The sequence below is a fragment of the Brachyhypopomus gauderio genome, chromosome 9, assembly GCF_052324685.1.
Source record: "Brachyhypopomus gauderio isolate BG-103 chromosome 9, BGAUD_0.2, whole genome shotgun sequence".
Taxonomy (NCBI): Eukaryota; Metazoa; Chordata; class Actinopteri; order Gymnotiformes; family Hypopomidae; genus Brachyhypopomus; species Brachyhypopomus gauderio.
The window spans coordinates 24,364,834-24,376,531 of record NC_135219.1 but is presented as its reverse complement, the minus strand read 5'-3'; positions in this window follow the sequence as shown (position 1 = coordinate 24,376,531).

Here is an 11,698-nt window from a genome sequence, read left to right as displayed (position 1 = left end):
AACACTTTCCATCGAGTTATTATGTTTTGAACCTTAATCGTTGTTGAATTAACACCGTAGATGGTGTTAACATTTGACACTACACTCTGGTGTTAGATAAATTCAACACTGATCTGTGTTAAATTTCAACTATTGAGAGTGTTGTTTTAACACTATCACAGTTAACACTTTCAAAAGTGTTATTTTAACTCAATCCTGTGTGGACCAATATAGACACTTTGAAAGTGTTGAATTTAACACCCTAGGAGTTGAATTAACACTTCCAAATTTGCTGTGCATTTGCATAATGCTGTTGGAACTTCATTGGTAAGAATGTTTCTTCTTTCTAAATGCCAGACTTACATGAACTTGAGTCTGAATCCCATCTCTACTGTTTATTATACCACAGTTAGTTCCGACCCTACAATGTGATTGGCTGAGAGGCGATCTAGGAGTGCCAATATTACACGTTATAGCACTGTAACCGAAGCTCTCCATGTATTACTCCACCACATACAGGTAACCTAGCAACGAAGCAGCGTTTACAAGCCAAACAGCCCAACTACAAACAAGCAGCAACATTATCAAAATGAATTACAGGGAGTTTGTTAAATCTAGAGGATATAATGTGCTGGTCTACGACACTCGGCCTGCGGCCTCGTGCCTACGACCGCAGCACAGCAGTGCCAATATTACACATTATAGCACGAACCTCGAGTGTATTATTGCTTAAATAATCATCAACATCCAGTACTCCACAGGATTGTATTGAACCTAGAGCACTTTATATCCTCTACATCTAGTAGTCAGACAGCATCACAGCAACTTTTCAAAAAGAGCAACTCACCCCAATATTCCCCAACTCACCCCAATATTCCCTAACTCACCCCAATATTCCCCAACTCACCCTAATATTGCCCAACTCACCCCAATATTGCCCAACTCACCCCAATATTCCCCAACTCACCCCAATATTCCCCAACTCACCCCAATATTCCCTAACTCACCCCAATATTCCCCAACTCACCCCAATATTCTTCTGTGGTTTAAATGTGATTTTTCTTTTCACTTTTTGTTGTTTTATATTCTTTCTGAGCAGTCAGCCCAGCCTGCTTGAATTCTAAACACATCCATCTTCCTCTGTCAGTTTACATAAAAGAAGGCATCTCTTTCTTCTTCACTGTAAGGCAAGGCTAATATCAGGGCAATACAGAATATATCACGTTCTGTTTAATCATGACAAATTGGTGTCTTTCTCTTCAACGGTCAATAACTGGTGCCAGAATTACTGGTGTCTGTCTCCTCATTATCACTGAAGCCATTACAGTGAAGAAGTGCAGGCGGGATAGTTCTAGAGGCTGTCAGACTGAACTGTGTATCTCACTTCTAGAGCTGAGATTTTGTTGACGTTCTGTCATCCAGTCTGACAGGGGTGGGCATTTGTATAAGCTACGATAGAGATGAGAACTACCCAACTTTCTAAATATAATTTCTAGTGCATGAAGGTGGGTGATGGCCCTCTGACCCCTGACCTGATACAGCCCAACACAGCGGCTGTTTCTGTGTGATGATCATCATCTTTGCATTAATGTGAACAAACATATCACAGTGGAGCCCCCGAGTTCATCAAAGGACACACACTGCTTTGCCATGGTCAGAACCTATGACCCGCCTCAGACCCACCTCAGACCTGGCCCGTTCAGACCCACCTCAGACCTGGCCCGTTCAGACCCGCCTCAGACCTGGCCCGCCTCAGACCTGGCCCGCCTCAGACCCACCTCAGACCTGGCCCGTTCAAACCTGGCCCGTTCAAACCTGGCCCGTTCAGACCTGGCCTGTTCCTCAGACCCGCCTCGTTCCTCAGACCTGGCCCGTTCAGACCTGGCCTGTTCCTCAGACCCGCCTCGTTCCTCAGACCTGGCCCGTTCAGACATGGCCTGTTCCGGTTCTGGTGGGATATAATTAGACTGAATTTTTTTTTTAAGTTACTTAGAGCTAAATCCCCTTGTGGATTTCATTGCTATAAATGTCTCACAAAATGCCAGTGGATGTGTCACCATAGCAACAACCTTCTCCTGCACTGTTTCCAGGCACGTGGGAAGAGAAGAGTAACAAAAAAAGGAGAAAAAATGCAAACACAGCCATTTTAGTGCTGAAGAGATCCATAATTCAAACAGTGAGAAAGACCTGCTGAAGAGGAGGGGCAGGGTGGGGGGGGTGGGGGGTGTGGCCCGCCTGTGTGGGGGGGTGGGGGGTGTGGGCCGCCTGTATGGGGGGGTGGGGGGTGTGGCCCGCCTGTGTGGGGGGATGGGGGGTGTGGCCCGCCTGTATGGGGGGGTGGGGGGTGTGGCCCGCCTGTATGGGGGGGTGGGGGGTGTGGCCCCGCCTGTATGGGGGGGTGGGGGGTGTGGCCCGCCTGTGTGGGGGGGGTGGGGGGTGTGGCCCCGCCTGTATGGGGGGGTGGGGGGTGTGGCCCGCCTGTGTGGGGGGGTGGGGGGTGTGGTGGCCTGTGCCCCGCCTGTATGGGGGGGGTGGGGGGTGTGGCGGCGTGTGCCTCGCCTGTGTGTGTGTGTGTGTGTGGGGGGGGGGGGCTGTCCACCCTGCTGCAGGCTCTGTGAGGCACCATTTCTCTTCCTGCTGTCAAAGGTCACATTAGCATCAGCGGTCCTTCTTGGCGCTATAAGAACATGAGAGGAAAGTGCTGCAGTGAAGACAGAGAGGGGATCTCTGCAGGACACGGATCCACTGATTCATTCTTCTGACAAAACCTGTCTGCTGTATTCATGTTGTAACCCTCTGGATCTAATCAAAATGACTCACAAACGCCTACTATTACTTAGGTTAGTGACAACATAAAAATAATTATTTTCTTTTTAATTTTTTAAAGTTTCTTTTTAAAGTCTTTTATCCTTTGTTAGCAGTTCTAAGCAACGTCTAATGATCCATTTGTATGACATGACATCTTGTCATGTCACGTGTTACTACATATCGCAAAGTCACAAGCACTATTCTCAAAATATTCAGAAGTTTGTTATTCTTTCTTTATCAACCAAAAAAGGTGAAGTGGAATATATCTACAAGGGAGGGATGATTAAATGGGATCTTCTCATCCAGTCTCATATCTTCTAGCCAGTTTTGCTAAGTGGCTAAATGTAATCATGTTAAGTGGATGTACATGTGCAGTGTAAACATAACATGAGAAAATATTGTTTTCCATGAGAATGCTTTATTAAACCACAGCATATCAGGTAGACAGACTGCTCAACACAAATTAGTGCTCATAAACAGTAGTGGTAAAAATATTAGCACATACGTAGCTTACACTGTATACACTTTGAGTTTTGTATCTCACATGTCTTCTGAATATATAGCTGCGTGCTAGCCTCCCACTGCTGTGTGCTAGCCTCCCACTGCTGTGTGGCACTTTGCGTGGCACAAGGTGTGAAATGAGAATAAAGCACTCTGCCTGGTTCTGAATATAACATGCAGCGCTACAGCTCAAGATGGAGGGACAGTGTTTGTGTGAGCACAAAAACAGGCCCCATAAACTACGGTTTCTATCATAACAGCTGCTTCCAAAGGAGCTCTGAAGAAACACTTAAAAAAAATAATACTTCAAATATTCAATATATGTTAAATATCCCAAATATACAAATTCTCAGAGTGTGAACAACAAACATGATGCACAACAAATGGCTTCACTGCACTTTAATTACACTTTATAACAATACGCTACTTTAAGAATAGCTCTCGTCACTCACTAGCAAAAAGTAAAAATAAGTAAATTAAAAAAGTAAAAATAAGAGATGTATGTCAAGCATATAATAATACTCATTTAGCTACAGTGTACTGTGAGGAGACAGTTATGTACTGACAGTAACTGTCAGTAAATAACAATGTGCTTCCCAGCTAGATTATGATGCCCACTGTTACGTCCACTGTTATCAACATCAGCCATGTGTTCTGCTTCATAAAAGATTCAACGTTTTCTTTTATCTGTTAGTTACATCTCTTTTGGCAAACTACCTTATTTCAGCCATGATTCTAGCTTGAAGCTTAGTTAATACATTAAAGTGTGGTTACTGTAAAAACTGCTTTTCAACTAAATAGCAACCATTTTGCAGTGTAAGAAAATTAATGATCACTCACACTTTTCTAACAATCTTATAATGATTTCACATTGAAACACAATAAAAATTATATTAGTTTAGACCCATCTTTTTTTGTTTTGGTTGTCCACAAAACAAAATTTTCTCATATATGATGAAATCCATAATAAATGTTTAATTGAATTAGATAAAGTAGTGAGCACTATAGCCTGTAATAAACCATAAATCAAACCTTGATAATTTGATTTATATTGATCAATCAAAACTTGATAAGCTTGGTAATTAACTTGACAAATCCACTTTGGTTTTTTTAAAGTCAAAGTCAAATTTATTATTTATATATTATTATTATATAGCGCTTTTCACAACACATGTTGTCACAAAGCAGCTTTACAATCATAAGGGTCCAGATCCCTAATGAGCAAGCCAAAGGCGACAGTGGCGAGGAAAAACTCCCTAGACACAATAGCAACAATTCCCATCACAAATCACCAGTGAAGACAGTGAAGAGACGTGAGTGGAAGGAAGCAATAGATAGATAGATAGATAGATAGATAGATAGATAGATAGATAGATAGATAGATAGATAGATAGATAGATAGATAGATAGATAGATAGATAGATAGATAGATAGATAGATAGATAGATAAAAGTGGGTTAGCTGATTGTAATGCAATTGTTGTTGCTCTGAAGTAGATCCTTATTGCCCTCTGAAGCTCAAGGCTACAGAACAGATGTAGGATCTTCAAGCCCTCAACACAACAGTGATGTGCTGGTCCATTTGCACCTCGAAATTCCAGTTATACTAACGAAGTACATAAAAAACACAGTCAGACTCCAATTACTGGAATTACCATTTCCTACAGAGTAGGCAATAGAGTTCGATTGCTGCACTGAAAACAGTAATTGGTGAAATGGGCAGTCAAGGAGTCACACAGGGAAAGAACCCCATGCAGCCACTCTGGGTTACAGCACCACTCCACAGTCCCAGACCAGGGCACATCATCCACTAGAGGGTGATGTCTTCTCTCCTACGCCTGACCTCTCAGTACATCACATCAGTTACCTGATTACCTGAGGCCTGGCTGAGTTTGGGGGTACAAGCTGCTGTTAAATGTTTGTGAAGTCTAGAGATTTTAGGGCTCTGTGCTGCTCTGTGCTGCAGTCACACGTGTGTAACAGGGTAGTTATCTACCTGTTAATAGTTACATGTATATGTACACATTAATACATGTTTTCTTAATCTTAATTCTTATTTGTGTGCATTCTAGTGCAAATGATGTTGCAGTTATGTTCATGGTTATGAACATAGTATACATAGTAGTATTGAGTAGCTTCAGTTGGTTCCTTCAGTTTGATCCTGTTTACTTCAAGAGTTGTTTCTCTTGAAGAGATCTAAAGAGATCTTACAACTGAAGACCCTTGATTTTCCATGCAAGGCATATGTCAGATCTCTCTCCTGTTCACACACTTGACCTGACCCATGAAAACCTTGATAATTAAATCAGGAAAAGCACACAAAATTGCAGGACATGGGGTCACAAAATTTGGGTTTGGGATACAGTAGCTCAGAGACCACTAAGAACAGTTATACGTAGGCTGGCTTGTCCACTGCAGCTGAGTGAAAAGTACTTTCTGTGAACAAAGTGAAGAGTGTGGACAGCAGAGTGAGTTTCTCCACCTGACCTGCCACGCGAGCACCTGGCCAGCTGGTAGACGCCAGTGAAGATAGCAGTGTTTCTCAGAGAAGACATTGATGGATCTGCAGCACGTCTGGTGTCTCACTGTTTCTCAGTGAGGAGTGAAGGTTAAAAGGAAAAATATATGCATGCTGTTTTATCAGTGGCTGGAGATCATGACGTGTGCTGAGATTGGTTGCCCTGGATGTATGTAGTTTGTGTCCTACCTCAGTCTGTCCATGGGTCGGCACATAATAAACACATCTTTGACTCCATCAATCAAATCGAATTCGTTTTACCAGAAACATGACACCAAGGTACCATGGCAACACAGTGACAGCTACAGTTCTGGACATACTAGACAAGTCAGTGTAGATGAGTTTGGAGGCTGTTTATACAATTAACATGACAATGTGATACAAAATCAAATGATGAATAGTTTATTCCTTTCTTCAAGTATTATACTGTATATAAACATCATAATTCTGATGTTACAGACCACCATTCTCCAACAACCTTCACTCCAACTCACTTCAAACCACACCAATTCCTTAGACATAACTGCTGGCAAAAGGAAAATGTTTATCATTCATGGATGATGAATGATGCCTTTCCCCATTCACATAATACAGTAATCGTATCGGTCTTCCAAAGACACACAGAGATGTGTGTGTTCTCAGTTAATTTCACATCAGTTCAACTGCAATCAACACATACTCCAAATTCATTTTCTTGTATATTTTTGTCTTGCTTAATTAAACTTGTAATTAATTCATGAATCAGTCATGATTCATGAGTCATTCTCGTCAGCGGATCTAAACAGAAATAAAAATGTACACCAACCCTGCTTTTTCTAAAAAAGGGGTTTTTTTCTATTACAACGTGTCTATTTTTATCTAATACTACAAACTTTAGAATGGACCTTGTATTACAAAAACAGAGGGAGAGCTTGACAGCCAGTCATAAAACATGACATCACCTCTGACTGGTCAGTAAAACAAGCTGCTGGCTACTGGTCCCTGCTCCCTGATATTTCCCACCATGCCCTTTGTAACTTTGATGTAACTCTGTATCCCCATGACTCTAAACTTCTATAGAACTTTCTTCGCTTCACAAATCAGATTGAAACACCAAGATCTTTATACTTCCCACGTGCATGTAAATAGCTTGTGCAATATCCAACATATCATGTAAGCATTCCACTGAACCAGTTGTATATTTGGATCGTTCTATGTCATTGAGTGTATTTATTGTCTGTATTGTGTGTATTTATTGTCTGTATTGAGTGTATTTATTGTCCCAACAAGCACCTTGGAGTAGAAGCAAATTTCATTGTAATGCAAATTACAACGACAATAAAGGCGATTCTGATTCTGATTCTAAACTGTTCAAGGAAAATAATGACTTTGAATTATTTGCTAACTGAATTAATGACAGAGCTTACGATCCAAGACAATAGCTGGTTAAACATTTCCACTGTGAAACCTTAAGGATATAGCTCAATGCAAATTGTATTTTCATTGACACATTGTAGATTTTCGTCTATTGTGAGTAATGTTATAGTCAGTATGTTGTTACATTCTGGAGACAAGTGGCCAAAGGAATGAATTTATCTCACACCTGTGATGCTCAAAGCAGAAGGCACGACGAACGAAGAAGTAGTGAAACATACACACTTTAATGCACACGAAACGAAAAGTTCAGCACGTATAGCGCAAGCACGCAAAACACCGTCACTCACACTGGCATGAACTTTAGACAAAGACGAGCACGAGACATTGCGCGAACGCACATTAAATAGGTGAATCACCCTCGTGATCACGAGACAAGGCACAGGTGAGACTACGAACATGCTCACAGACGACCCACACCCACGGAACTACAAACATGGACATAACACGCAGACAACGTAACGACACGCCCACAAGGAGGGGTCCGGATCTGTCACCGTGACAACACCAATGACTCTAGACTCCAGATCTGGGTCCAGCCCTCAAGGACAGATTGAATCATGTTACCTCAGTATCACTGAACGTCACTCAGCAGGCTCGTCTGGTTTCATCACAGCCTTCTTCGACATAAAATCAATTCTACAAAATCCTATGCTTTCTTAGATCATAGCGCTTTTGCTGACAGTAGAGAGATGGTCCCCATAAAGGGGATCTGATTTGGTAATACTTTGATCTTATCTTTCCTTCAGCTTTGAAATCACTGGGGGTCTTATCAATACAAACCAAACGATTAAGAGAATGAATTCCTGAAAGTGAATATCTGTTTTATCTTTTTTTTTTTGCTACTTTGTTTTTGATAAACTACACCCTGAGCAGTGCAGTTCTTTTCACAAAGACGTATCAGTGATGATCAATCACATATGGTACATTTGTAGTGACAAAATGCCCTCTGACAGTAGTACACATCAGATGACAATGCAGTTTTCTTGTTTTTTAATGATGAAAAATTATGTTTGATCAACTACTAAAGGAGAAATTAACCTTAATCCATAGAAGCTATTACCCTTGGGGATTCTGGTCAAATAAATCTGTTATGAGACGTGAGACAGAAGTAACACACATATTCCTTATGTGTAAGAATGAAGCATGCATTGGCCCTGTAGTAAATACTTCATTCTTCCGCCTGTCAGCTGCATTAAGCAGCACAGAGACAAACTTTTGCCTGATTATTCAATACTTTGGCTGTGGCCTCAGGGTTTTCCATGTCACTCAGCAGGAGCATAATAAACCATGACAGACGAGTCCCTCGTGATGTGTATGGTGCGTCAGAGAGGTGAAGGCAGCGTGGCATCATCAGTACTGGGTCGGGGTCATGTTAGAAGGTGAAGTGCAGTCATCTCTTCCATATCGTGGCTGACTCATTGTCTTCTCACCCACTTCCTGGGTTGCGGGAGTCTGTGGCACTGAGCGTCCATCTGCTGTTCAGGTTAACAGACACAGGGATGTGCAGATGTGGTCCTGGGTGACCTGACGCCATGACTCAGGCAGACGGAGAAGAGCAGAGAGACTCAGAGCTATGCCACTCAAGTATTCAACTATCAAGCTTCCAGTGGGCATTTTTGACTTCTAACATCAAGACAGAATGTGAACAGTGGTTTCCTGATACATTTCTTTCCCTGCAAGTGTAGCTTATAGATCTAATTCCAGTGTAATTAATATAAATCCCATTGTTAGCTTTACAGAACAAAGCTGCCAGCTTTGGGATCAGGGCACTGCAGGATGGATACTAATCTCTCCTGAGTGGATGTTGGAGGAAATAACAAGGACTTTTTCAGTGTTAATCAAACCATAAGATACTGGACAGATTCAAACAGTTAGTCTATATTTATACAGCAGGATATGAGAAAGTTTGCAGATGTTTATTGATGTATTGTGAGTGCTGTTAAACTGGTGGCTCCAGTGGTGCGATCGGTCTGCGCGTGAAACAACAGTACAAGAAGCCGAGGTTGTGAGTTTGAGCCGCATGAGTTTTAAAGCCCCAATTGTGATTCTGGGCCAGTCGTCACTGATGCCTCGTGAAAATACACAAGAAAGCTGCAGTATAAATATCTGGAAGGTTTCACATGTTCAGGTCCTTGTTATAAATTCAAAGACTGCTGGCCAAAATTGGATGTGCTTCAAGAGCAAATAAAGTTCGGACACAATGTTAAAAACTCCCCGGTGGACCACTCTCAAATAGAAAATGCCACTGAAATGTTTCTGCCCCACAGTTTTCCCAATTGGATCTTTCACCACTTCCTGGGTTGAGGGAGTGGGTTTCACCGAGTTCCCATCTGTTGCTCCAGTTAACAGAGACACAGGGACATGCAGATGTGGTCCTGGGTGACCTGACACTGTGACTCAAACAGATGGAGAATTATGAAGGGACTCAGAGCTGCTGCACGTCAGCCAAGCATGCACAAGCTTTCAGTGGACAGTTTTACTGCTATACCAACTAGTGAACCAACTCATCATGAGAGATAGTGATTGCTCCAAGACTAGGAAGTTCCAGTGGTGACATTAGTCAGTTTGTGGGGTGTGTACAGCAGTACAGGAGATATTGAAGATCAAGTGACTTCAAGCCTCATTTGCAGCAACAGCAGCTTTCAAATGGACCCTAATTATGCATTTACTGTGCTAAATGGACCCATGAAAACTTAAGCAGCATAAAGTTGAGTCACTGTTCACTCTCATGTGCTACCAGTACTTCTATATTAGAACCCTGTGGTACGAGGGCATGATCACATCCAGTGTAATATCATGAACAACAGGACTTTAACAGCATATTCTGCAAAATGTCAAACTTGTTACCTTGTGCAATCAGTAATTGAGGTGCTGGTACCCTTTTGTCTGTGAAAAAACCTATCTGCAATCATGCCCATGTGTTCTGGTCCTCAAAAGTCCATGAATGAGACCTGACTCCTTCACCTGGAGCAGTAGGTTTAAGTGTTTTCAACTATTACATCAAACAAAACTTACATGGACCAGGCCATAGAGTTCATTTTGTTGTGCCATGATAGGTAACCTGTATGCCCCGGTGGTAAATTTGAAGGGTACTTGTGAGTTGAAATCTTACCTACAGCAGATGTATATAACTGCTTGTTCAATCCAGATATCTTTCCTATTACTACCATCCTATGACCTATTACTGCTGAGTTGTATTGCAATTTGTTCTGCCCTAAGAACTGCACCCTCAAGTAGCCCGTGTGTGGTACTTATACAACTATACGTATGAAGCTGTGGGATTGAGGGCTCAAGCATCAGATATAGCAGGATTTTCAGTTATGTTAGTGTCTGTTTAATCACATTTACTTTTAAACTACCTTTACATTCTGATAGCTATCACTAAAACAGAAGCTGTGGAAATGAAAAAACTCCTGTGTGATTGTAGACAAGATTGTAGATTGTGAGACAGTAGTCCAGTACTCCAGTACTCCAGAACTCCAGAACTCCAGTACTCCAGAACTCCAGTACTCCAGAACTCCAGAACTCCAGAACTCCAGTCCTCCAGAACTCCAGAACTCCAGTACTCCAGAACTCCAGAACTCCAGAACTCCAGTACTCCATACCTGTGAGATACTTTATATGTGCACACAACACACTGAAGGCTGGCCTGAACACACAAGTCTCTGTGTGTAGGGGTTTTGTTGAAAGGCGCAGATAGATGTCTTGGGACTGAACAACATACACTTCAATTATTTAAATTCAATTTACAGGTTAGCTAACTAGACAGCTAAACCAGTGTGTGGGGTGTGGGGCGTGTGGGGTGACTGGTGTGTGGGGTGTCTGGTGTGTGGGGTGACTGACGTGTGGGGTGACTGGCGTGTGGGGTGACTGGCGTGTCTGGTGTGTGGGGTGACTGGTGTGTGGGGTGTCTGGTGTGTGGGGTGACTGGTGTGTTGGGTGACTGGCGTGTGGGGTGACTGGCGTGTGGGGTGACTGGCGTGTCTGGTGTGTGGCGTGTCTGGTGTGTGGGGTGACTGGTGTGTGGGGTGTCTGGTGTGTGGGGTGACTGGCGTGTGGGGTGACTGGTGTGTGGGGTAACTGCTTCACGGTAACATCTAAAAAGAACAGTCACAAGAACCTGTCATGTTCTTTTAGATCATCACCCCCGTCACTGCCTCCAACACTCATCACTACACACCACAGACTTTATATACGCCTACAAACGACCTGTTACAGATGTTCATACTTCAAGAGAGAACTTTCACCTACAGTTAATAAGGGACTGTACATAATAAGAGCAAGAAGCTTCCGTTTATAGGTGATTATACAACCTGAATGAGAATTGTACTTAGACCTTTGCTTTGCTTACATAAATCCAATAGGTAATTAAAGTAATGGTTCCAACTCTTCACTCATTCACTGGGGCTTGTAATAGTTTATAAGATCATAAACTGAATTTCATCCACTGTGCAAGAGCTAAGTTCTTCTGAAGTTC